Source organism: Pteropus alecto, unplaced genomic scaffold (genome assembly GCF_000325575.1).
Source record: "Pteropus alecto unplaced genomic scaffold, ASM32557v1 scaffold749, whole genome shotgun sequence".
Lineage (NCBI taxonomy): Eukaryota > Metazoa > Chordata > Mammalia > Chiroptera > Pteropodidae > Pteropus > Pteropus alecto.
The window spans coordinates 94,748-106,896 of record NW_006443564.1 but is presented as its reverse complement, the minus strand read 5'-3'; the positions used below and the strand labels follow the sequence as shown (position 1 = coordinate 106,896).

Here is a 12,149-nt window from a genome sequence, read left to right as displayed (position 1 = left end):
TGACTTGTTTTTCACTAGGGATGGGGCTTATGAATCATATTTCTTTGTTTTTACGTTTTTCTTAACATGACTTTCTAAAAACAAACATCCATATCAGTGTTGTTGGATGTGACAATGGGAGAGGAGAGGATGGCAGGGGCATGAAATTCTGCTCTATTGGTAATAAAGCTCCAGGTTCATCCAATCATGGATTTCATAGTCCCCCAAAGAAACATGGTCCTTAAAAAATAATATACCAATTCTTCATTATGATCTTGTTGCAATGGATACCAGTTCAGGCTGTGATCAGCTTCTTAAGATCTTTGATAGTGTCATCGGTGTTGCACTTCATGTGGACTTTCTTCCCCAAATGGTCATTGCAAACAACCTCAGTCATCCTGTCTGGAGCTTGAATTGCCTAGAACCTGTTGACACTACAACCTCCTCACTTGAGAGCAGAGCTGGGGCCCAAGAATCATATTTTCAATCAATGCTTTGGTCCTAAGCTAAATCGCGTCCCCCTAAGATTCATATATTGAAGTACTTACCCCTAAGGACCCCAGAATGTGACTGTATTTGGAGCTAGGGCTTATAGAGAAATGATTAAATTAAAATGGGGTCCTTAGGGTGAGCCCTATTCCAATATGACTAATGTCCTTATAAGAAGAGGAGATTAGGTCACAGACACACACAGAGGGAAGACCATGTGAAGACACAAAGAGAAGATGGCCATCTACAAGCCAAGGAGAGAGGCCTAAAATAGCTCCTTCCCTCACAGCCCTCAGAATGAACCTAACCTGCTGACACTTCATCTGGGGCTTCTACCATCCAGAATAGGGGACAATGAATGTTTGTTGTTTAAGCCATGCATCCTGTGGTACTTTGTAATGACAGCCCAAGTAAACTGATACATCCTCTGTAATGTTAAGAAGCCTAAAAATCACAGGCAGCTGACTAAACTGCAGATTCATGAGCTTACCCTGTGTGATGCTGTGACTCAGTAAGCCTTGGAAGGGGCCCACTGGTTATGCTTGCTTAAGAAGTTCTGCAGGGGATGCTGAAACATGTGGCCTGTGGACCACACTTTGAGAAACTAGGACTAACATAGGACCTGGACTCAAAAGTACTGTGTTTAGAGAGGGAAAATAGCATAGATGATAGGGGCTTTGTCCATCCCTCTTCTGACCAAATCAAAGTTGTGACAGAAACACGGAGCAAACAGCAAGTAAAGTCACCTTGGATCTAGATAAACAAGCCCTACAACTGGGGAGAGAAATAAGAAATCGCCTTGCAGTGGTAGAAGATATGAGGGGATGAAGACGCGAGGCTGCCCGGTCTGAGCGGTTGAGTGGAACAGAGGCTGTGGCAGCCAGCAGGAACAGATGCGTTTTACAGAGACTATGTCCACGAGTGGACTTTTGTGCTGATGGACCTGCTCCCTCTGAGCACCAGCACTGGGTAGGCTCCTTGTGGGGCACCAGGGACTTACAGGGGTACACTGAGTTGTCGGAGTGAGGGCTGAGGCAAGACTCACTCTGTACAGAAGTGCCGGGAGTATCCATTGTTCCTCTGTTGAGCCCCACCCCCCCCCCACTCCCAGTGTGCGGACTCAGGGCCCCCATAGCCAAGATATCAGCAAACTGGATAACAGAGGTCGCTCCACCCAGAGGATTCCCTGAAACTCCACCTCTTCCAACTCATGACCCACCCAAGCCATATCCAAGTGTATCCTTGGAAAGTCAACTTCAAGACTCAAACTAGTGGCAGCTGACCTCGGTTTCTGGTGTAGTTTCTTGACGCAACTATAAGCATAGCATCTGTGGATTGCTTGTTGAATCTTGACAGGTGGCCCCAGAGGGGCACAGGCTGGTGCTAAACCTGGCCTGCAGCTGAACCCCTCTCAAGACTGTGCCACTGGACACCTACCACACATAGAATGAGACCAGGAGACTTAGGAGCTTTGCTTAGTACATAGAAACAGACACAAATAGGCAGCCAAAATGGGAAGACAAAGAAGCAGAAAACACATAAGAGAACAGAAAAGAGGTCCAGGAATAATGGAGTCAAGCCATCTAACAGATGCACAGGTCAAAACACTGGTTGTAAAGATGCTCAGTAAACTTAGGAGAAGAGAAAAATGAACTCAGTGAGAACTTTGACAAAGAGATTAAAAAAAAACATAAAAATGGAAATGGAAATTATAAAAAGGAACCAGTCAGAAATGAAGAACACATTATCTGAGATGAAAAGTATATTAAATGGAATAAACAGAGTGGATGAAGAAGAGGATAGAACCACTGATATAAAGGATGGGGAAGCCAAGTACACCTAATCAGAACACAAGAAAAAAGAATCCAAGACTATAATAATAATTTAAGGAGCCTATGGGACACTATTAAATGTAAAAACATCTAAGTTATAGGGGTACCTGAAGGGGACCAAGAAATTGAAGAGCTATTGGAAGAAATAATGATGGAAAGAATTTCCTAACCTGGTGAAGGAAATAGACATACAATCCCAGGAAGCTCAGAGAGTCCCAAACAAGATGAACCCGAAGAGGCCCACACCAAGACATATCATAATTAAAATGCCAAAGGTTAAATACAAAGAGAGAATCCTAAAAACAGCAAGAGGAAAGCAGTTAGTTACCTACAAGGGAGCGCGCATAAGACTGGCAGGTCATTTCTCAAGAGAAACTATGCAGGGCAGAAGGGCTTGGCACAAAATATTTGACGTGATGAAAACCCAGGATCTACAACCAATCATACTTTATCCAGCAAAGCTATCATTTAGAGTCAAAGGACAGAAAATGAGCTTCTCAGACAAAAATAAGCTAAGGGAATTTATCGACACCAAGCCAATATTACAGGAAACGTTGGAGGGACTTCTTTAAAAAAAATGTATCAAAAACAAGAATAAAGAATGGTAATAACTATATTCCTATCAACAACTACCTCACATGAAAAAGAATTAAGTGTCCCAAAGAAAAGATAGAGTGGCTGAATAGATAGGAAAACAAGACCCCTACATATGTTGCCTGCAAGAGACTCACTTCAGATTAAAAGACACACAGAGACTAAAAGGAAAAGGATGGAGAAAGATATTGCTTTGATGGACCTAGACGGTATTGTATTGAGTGAAGTTAGTCAGATAGAGAAAGACAAATATCACGTGACTTCATGTACATGTGGGATCTAAAGAATAAAAGAAGAAGAACAACAAAAACAGAAAGAAACTCAAAAATACGGAGAAGACTTTGAGGCTCTGCTAAATGGGAGGGGGATTGTGAGGGACTGTGAAAAGGCAAAGGAATTAAGAAGTATAAGAGTATAGTTACAAAATAGACATGGAGATATAAAGTATAACACAAGGAAAATAGGTAATAATGTTGTAATAAATACGTAAGGGTGCTAGATTTAGTAGTGTGATTGTTTTGTGAGTTATATGGATCTCTAATCACTATGCTGTACAACTGAAACTAATATATTATTGTTTGCCAACTATAATGGAAAAAAAAACCTCATCAAATTGTACAATGTCAATATTAGCAACTAATTGTCTATTATATTTCAATAAAGCGGTAAAAAAAAGAATTATGCAAGAATGTTCATAGCAGCTTTATTAATAATAGCCTAAACCTGGAAACAAGTCAGGTGTGCATCAATAAGATAAGCAAACTGGTTAGATTTGTATACACATACTGTATACACAAACTAGATAAACAAACTGTGTTATATTTATCCAATAGAGCACTGTTCAGCCATAAAAGAGAATTACTGATGTATGAAACAGCATGTGTGAATCCAAAAATCATCAGCATTGTGAGTGAAATAATCTACACACAAAAGAGTACATTGTTATTCAGACTCAGATTCCTGCTTCCTCCAGATGACACTGTGAAAGAGATTAGTATTAGATGGTGGCTTTCTTTCATTTTTTCCACCTCTACATGTCAAGATATAAGATAATTTTCCCACAAATAACTATCTATTTATCTCAACGTATTTCTATAGATTTGAGATGCCTCCTATATCATGTACTAAATATTCATATTTTTGAGTCTGCTTCTAGACCTATTCTGTACACTAATCTGTCTCTTCTGTCACATCGTGCTGTAATTACTGTGACTTTAGAATACATTTTAATATTGCTATGTTAGTGTTCCCTTACTTGTTTTTTAAAGTATTTCTAGCTATCCTCAATTATGTATATTCCAGATGAGCTTTAGAATCATCCAGTCTAAGCACCCAAAATTCCAGTTGGGATTATGTTATGATTTGGAGAGAGTTAACATTTCTTTGATAATGAGGTTTCCCATATAGGAATAAGCTCTCTTTCTTCATTTGTTTAAAATCTCTTAAATGACAATAGAATTTTATATTTTTGGCATATAGTTGAAAATTGAATTGGCTAATGAGGCAGGAATATAGCAAGGTAAAGTAGGACCACCTGTCCAAACCTCATAAGTGAGCAGAGAGCTAGCCTGGGAATAACAAAACACGAGTATCTCTATCTCTCTCTCCATGTGGCAGCAACCCCTCCCTTCTGGTCTGGCCCTTTGGTTGGTGATCTGTTCACTAGTCATTTGTACATTCTTTTTTCAACCTTAATCCAGAAATTCTATTTAAGAAAAAGATAATGTTCTATATGTGCACTGATTAATATGGTAGCCACTACTGGGCAGTGCTGATCTGGGTCAGTGGTTTCTAGGTAAGCCTGGGATTTGAGAGGTGGTATGTAGATTCTGATTATTCGCATGAGCACATTGGTCACCAAAAATACAGCACCAGCAGATTCTTAGTTATCTTTAGCTCCAATGCCCATATGTACCGATTACTATGGGCAGACTTCTCTTGACCTCTCCTTCTGGCTATAACCTCTGGCTCTTTGAGTACTGCAGGGCAATCCTAGCTCAGTCAGAGGACTCTCTGATGACAGACAGAGTCCTCTAGCCTCCTTAGTTTTACTCATTTTCTCTCATCAGACTTTGGCTTTGTGAGCCAAGGACTTGGATAATTTGCTTTGCTATAATCCCCACATGGAAGAGGGAGCATAGGCCTCTTTAGGCCTCTCCACTGTGACTGCCACATAGGCTGACTGGAAAATAGAAAGAACATCCAACTCTGAGGTAGAGGTCTGTACATCAACATCTGGGCTGAGGCCTGGATTGGGGAAGGTATCCAGGAACTTGAGGCCCAGTCCAACTGCTGCAAGTAATAAGGGAAGGGGTCCAGCCAGCGGTCAGTGCCATGAGTCACAGAGCAAACAGAGCCAAGGCCAAGCCACAGGCCAGGAATGAGACACTGAGGTTCTGGGATCAGTCAGCCTCTGCATAGACTTGGCCAGGAATAGCAGGGGAGGCTTGAAACAGAAAGCCATAAGGAAAAAAAAGGGATACTGGCAGATAGTAATTTTCCGGGCATCCAGAGTCACCCTAAAGAGGGCTGATCATTTGTTCTACAGAAGGGCTCACTTGTAAGGCTTCTCAGAGCAGGTCAGCTGAAGCCAAATGAGTGGCTGAGGTGGGAGGGGAACTATAACAAGCAAAGTTAAGGGGAGACAGACCACTAATGTGGGATAGAGGCTTCTCTGGGTCTGGGCTAGAGATCTAGGTTTCTTGGTATGGACCTCTGGCCAGACAGAGGCTGATTAAGGGGGAAAGTGATACAAAGATAAGCCTTCTTGGAGAATTCATGTCAATCCAAAGTGGGCAGAAGCCCTGGTTGAAGCTAAGAGTTTCAGACTGGTTACGATAGAAATGCCAAGTGAGATTGCAAAGACTTGTGGGGTCTCTTATTATTTTACCCATGGTTGAGGAGTGACAAATGGCTAATAGGGCTTTCTACATTCTGTGAAATCCTCATAGTGTGTCTTAAAGCCTGGGATCATTCCTAGCACTCGCCTCAATTCTTTCCTGCTGCTCCTTTGGTCTCCTCACCTTTATTTGGGAAATGACTTGAGAGAGTCCTCATGGATCCTACTTTCATTTCTCCTGCCCTAAAGAAGTCACAGGCCTTTTGTACTTGGGACTACTTGGAAATGTTCTCGAATCTTCCAAAAGTCTCCTGTACTACACTTTGTTTCTGGTCTTCATTGCCTCCATTTCCCCCAACTTCTCTTTGACAGTGCCTAGAATCCCATGCCCCAAGATTTCTCTATTATCCTTAAGAGAGAAACTCATCACACTTTTCCCATTTCTTAGCATTTCTCCATTTTCTGGAACTGCAGGTTCCTGCTTCCAAAGCCTTCTTTCTAGCTCTTGATCTAAAAAAAAGGAAAGAAAAAAAAATGAAAAAACCTCGATGTCTATTTTCCAATCAGAATCAAGTGAGTCTTTCCCATCTCAGGAGCTGCAGACCAAGTAAATCCCAAATCCCCAAGTTTTTATCCTTACCCCACAGGGAAAAAAATCACAATTGGGCATTTCTTACAAGGACCCTAGACCAGAGCAACAGTGGAGAACTCCAATGTTGGAACTGATTTCACAGCACATATGGAAAAAACATTTACATATGCTTGTTTTGAAATTTGCTTATGCTCTTGGAACATTCTCTTAATCACTTCATTCTGGCATAATTCAGTTTCTCAAGTCCAAATCCTAACAGAAAACAGTTTGAGGAGTGGTGACTGCTAAGGGACCATCCAACATATATTATGAATACCATACGCTGTAAAGGGCAAGGAACTAAGGTTTAGAGAAGGAACATTTAATCCCTCTTGACTGGGGAAAAGAAAATCACAGGGTTTCATGCTGAGAAGCAGCCCCTACAAGGCCATTTTTCTTTCCTTTTGGAGTCTCTCAGATTCCTTGGAAACAAAGGCAGAAGCACTATGATGAGAAGAAAATTACATCTCTGATTAATGACTTCAGTTAGAGGGCTGTTGGGAAGAGCCACAAGAATGATTCCTTTAACATTACATACAGCTCATGACGGGGAAGGGTGGTGTCAGAGAAGTGGCCAAGTCATTCTTTTTCTTTAGATCCCTTGCTTGAGATAGCAGATGATAGTCAAAAATTTGAAGGAGGCTCAGTATAAACCTGATACAGAAACTAACAGATTAAAGCAAGAGAAAAAGAGGGAAAGTACTAGGTCGATCAGTTTAGGCTTACCAAAAAAGTTTCTTTAAAGTTCCTAGGAACTTCTGTTTTTCTAAACCTTGCTTTAATTATGTATCCCATTTAGTTATTCTAGTTTACCTTAATGCCCAGTTGTATTAATGAAGTGGTCTCCTTATTAGGTTACAATTGAATAGTAAAGCTTATTAATTTTATTCACTTAGCCATTCTCAAAGAGTCTAGCTGTTTTTACCAGAAACACATAACTAAGAATTTAGCATCTACTACCCGGTTACTGTTTGTCTTAATAATTCTAGATAATTCTAGAGAGAAAATAGTAATCTTAAAGTCTGCTTACACAGTCTCACATTTCTAAAATACTGGTGATTCCCCGTTGGTTTGATAGACCTGGAGCCTACTTTAATTTCCTTGTGATAGGGATCTGTAGAGAACAAGACCCAGCTGAGACTTCTAACCCAGAGAATCGCAGATAGTTCATTTGCCTCATTTCTTCCTTTTGGGGGATTATTGGTGTGCCTGGCTTTGCCTTGGAGATTGGCCTCTTGCTGATAAACCACATATGACCTTGGAGGTCACAGAAGGAAGAGAGACAATAAGTTATTCTCTAATTGACTAGAACCAATGAATCTGACCTTTTTCTGAACAAAGCTATGAATCTTTCTACAATGAAGCAGCCACTTGGCAGATTAGTCATTGTCAGGTTTGTAAAGGTCCGACCTACCCAGACAGAACAGCTCTCCAGTACTAAAAAGATGGAAGAATGTGTGCTCAAAGACATTTCTAAACCTACCTCTGCATGTTGGCAGGGATTTGCCTACTTGTGTGTGTCTGGGGGTGGGAAAAGGGGGAGACTAGCATATAGGATGGCAGTGGTTGGCAATTTGACAAAGATCAAGGGCTAGCTAGGCATCAAAATTAACAGAATACCAGAGTTCAGAAGTGACCAGGAGGCAGGTTGAGCCAGAGAAAGCCACAAACGAAGGGAGAAAGCCACAAAAGAAGAGAAAAACATTTATAGGAAGGTGAGGAGCATAAGAATCAGTAAGCTTTTTCCAGAGTGCCCATGGCCTCCCATTTTCTAGCAGAGAGCTGTCTAGCGAGACAGAGCTTGGTCTTCCTAGGATCCTGGAGAGACCTACATTGAGAGCTGTTTTCCTGAGCTGCAGAGGACATGGTCAACCATTTCTTTTGGCTACAGTCAATTCTACTTTGGTGGGAACAAGTCAGACTGAAGTTCCAACCATGGAGTCTGTCTCATCAATCAAATAAACTTTTTTCTAACACCTACATTACTTAAGACACTGTGTGAGGCAAGGTCAGGCCACAGCAGTTGGAAAGCACTGGTCACCAGTGCCTCCCCATTATCTGCAGGACAAAGTCTAAGCTCCTTGGCCATCTTGAGATGCTCTGTGAGATGGTCTCAATGTAATGCTCTAGGTTCATCTGCCACTTCTGTCCGTGACTCACAAATCTTCTCTTCAGTCACATGGATTGACTTGCTGTTCCCTAGACTCATGCCCCTCCTTGTTACTGTGCTTTTGCTCAAGCTGTTTCATTCATCCTTCCAACAACTTCCCTTACCCCTCATGCATTGCTTACCTACTCATCCTTCAAAGCCCAGTCCAAATGCCACTCCTTCCAAGGAGTTCATCCTGATACCTATACCCTCTGCTCTGCTTTCCCCTCTTTCTATATAGTGGCAGAGTTAGGTGTGTACAACTGACCTGGGGAAGCTGATGGCAAACACAGACCAAAGCTGACTCAGCCCTGTCCGCCCTACAGGGTTTGTCCAAATTCTCATCTAGAGCAGGTTCCAAAATTCATGCTTGCTAGGATAAAATGCATTCCTTCCACCTCAGAGAAATAAAAAGTCTTTTTTTTTTCCTTCTTCCAAACTTTCTCAGTTTTGATTTATGGAGTTCATTAACTTAGTTATTTTCCTCTCTTCTCATCCTTTGTGCCTGGTTCTCTAGAAGGCTGATCTTTTAGTTCCAAGGTGGAATTAAATAAGTAACCTTTCAGGGGCAGTTTATAGTTTTCAAAGCACTTCGGCCACCTGTGAATTGTCCCCAACTTAGACCTGAGGAAACTGGCTCCAGTGTGAAGAAACTCGTCCATGTCAGAGCAATGAAGTGGTTAGCCAGGGATCAGAGGCTGGACTGTCTGCCTCTGAATCATGTTCTCTCCATCAACAGGAACCACAACCATAGGAACAACAGCCACGAGCATTTATTGACCACTCAGTGCCAGGCACAGTGCTATGCACCTCACATGGGTTATCATGTTTTATCCTGACAACAATCTTATGAGGCATATGTTATTATTTCTAGTTTTCAGAGGATTTGGAGGTTTAGAGAGCTTGGGAGACTGACTGAAGGACACATGGCCAGAAAGTGGTGGAGTTGACACTTAAATCCAGATCTGGCGGACTCCACAGAGCCTGGTTGCTTGGAATTGCAGTTTATGAACTATGCTGTCCCTGTGTGCTGGGAAAAGCTGGTGCCTTGGCATTCCCATCCACCTGTGTGCATTCATATACTAAAATAGAAGAACCAGCACTGGTTCTTCTATTTTAGAAGCTTTGTATATCAGTCCCGGCGCAGCCACCTATGCTGGGGGAAATCAATGACTATTCCTGGCCTCTAATTTTCATTTGTAAAAAAGAAATAATCTCTCTGTAGATCTGGGAATTGAAGAAGGATTGGAGACTATAGGGTTACTGGGTTCTTCCTGACTCTGGGCAAGACTGCTGGTCATGTCTTGTTTTCTGGTCACGTCTTGGTTAACCCAAACTTCATTCTGTTTCCAAATCAGTTTTCCTGAGGACTTTCCTTACTTGTCTCACTCCCAATCACACCCTTACTTCCTTTGCCTGCAGGAAACTTAGTTCCTACATTGAGTTCTGTGAGGCCATTCGACATGAATGAGCAACAACTTGGTTGTTGTCCTACAGACCTGGGCTAGAGTCCTGTCTCTCTCACTAAGCAGAAGTGGGATATTTGATCTCTGTGAGTTTTATTTCCTTCCTCTGTAGAATATGGGTAATAATTGTACCTACTTCGTGAGTCATTATGAGAATGAGACCAAATAATGTCTGAGGAGCACTCAGTTTGATGCCTGGCACCAAGTATATGCTTAAGGAATGCTGGTTGTTGATGGTATCATTTCTTTCTTCAAGACTAAAATGTTATATTTTCTCCACCTCAATATTTCTCCTCTCCTCTAGTCCTGAGGCCCACCTCTCTACTGCCACTCTTACTGTTCTCTCCATCCAGTTTCCTGAGATCCCAGCTTTGTGAATTACTACCATCCATGCTTACTTTCCGGCCTCTTTTGCTCTGTTGGCTCTGGCTCTGCAGTCTAGAAAATGCCTAGGCATGTCCTATTTTCCCGGACTTCTTTGAGTTTTCCTTTGCTTTTGCCCCAAACATCTGGAGAGTGGAGATTGCCTTTCAGGCTTCTCATCCTTATCCAGGCTCCCTCCTCATGCCCCAGCCATCTGTCTCTGTTTCCCAGTATTTCTCAGAACCTGGTCCCAGGCACTCAAGACCTCCTAACTTCCAAATCTAGTGGTCCTATCTTGCCTGCTGCTTCCTCAAGGTTTCTGTACTGTGCTGCTAGCCCCACTCTCCTGAGAAGAAGCTCTTTGCTTCCCAGCTGCCATTTCTCACACTGCAGGCTTGATCTTCTTCTCTCTCACCAAACATATGTTGCATTTGAGTCTCCCACAAGGTTTCTGAAAAATCCCAGAAACACAGCACTGATACAGGAATGTTGGCCTCTTCCCAACCCTGTCGACTCCCCTTGGCTCCTCTTTCTGCTTCCATCCCCTGACATAGACACTCCCTAAGCTTCTGTCCTTGGCCCAGTTCTCTACCTCAAAACTTTCTGCCCCGGAGGGCTCTCACACTCCCACAGTTTTTGTGCTCACTTCTGTGTTCCCAGGTCCCTATCTTCAGTCCCATTTCCATCTGAGACCTAGATCTCCATCTCCAGTTGCCTGTTGGATGCCCCACCAGCTATAGAATCTTCACACATCTGAAGCAACACTCTCTCCCCCATCAAATCTGCTCTGCCTACTTAGCCTATTTCTGATCATGGCACCAACACCTCCTAATCACCAAGGTTTGAGACCTCTGTCATCTAAGAGAGCCTCCTGTGTGTTTTCCCCTACCAGAAAACAAGTCTTAGGAAATCTACTCCTACACTAAAGCTTTCACTATTTTCACCTACATGACTATAGTGGCTTCTACCTGGTCCCCTGACATCCATCCTCCCTTCTTCTCAATCTTTCCCCCATCATAGTAGCCAGAGGTGTCTTCTTATAACCTAGACACAATACTTCTTTCCACTGATTTGTTACCTCTTCTTTGAGAGAAGACACTTTCTCTTAAATTACAGGGAAATTAAAATATACGTTTTTTTGTTTGTTTAATAAACAGTTTAAACAAGAATACTATTGAAAATTGCTCATCTCTCTTCACGCATTGCCCTCTCATCTCTATACCCATCCTCATCTCTAAGTATGAACATAAAGGCAAGGTTAGAATAAAAGTTGCCCTAACAATGATTATTGTATAGAGTTTGAAGTTATTTTTAATTTCCTTCTTTGACCTTTTCTGTATTGATTTAGTTTCTAATTAGAAGAACACATAAATTTTTTAGAAACAATAAAGTCATTCTTTAGGAAAAAGAAAAAAACCTTCTAATGACTCCTCATTGTTATTAGAACAAAGTTCAAAGTCCTTAACCTAGCTTAAGAGACCCTCCTGATTGACCTATGTCCATTTCTATCCCCTCACTAAAAGCCACTCCCTTCCCTCCAGTGTCCTGAGCTCCGGCCCCAGACACTCTTGCAAACTCAACATTCTTAGTATATACCTTACCCTTTTTCTTCTTTCTTCCTTTTGCTACCTTTGAAAGCACATCTATCCTTCTGGATAAAGCAGACAATGAAAAAATGAGATATCTCTGTGGACTGATAGGTGTCTTTGTTTCTCAAGCACAGTACTGGCCTCACAGTCCATTGTTGACAGCCAGGAAGTTAACCCTCCTTTCAAGTGTAGCCAGCTTTCTGAGGGAAGAGCAGGAA

General features: G+C 42.0%; 1 pseudogene; it reads right to left on the bottom strand.

The window, feature by feature from the left end:
• Window positions 1–153: 153 nt before the first annotated feature.
• LOC102892306 lies at window positions 154–376 on the bottom strand (annotated as a pseudogene).
• Between the last annotated feature and the right edge of the window lie 11,773 nt (window positions 377–12,149).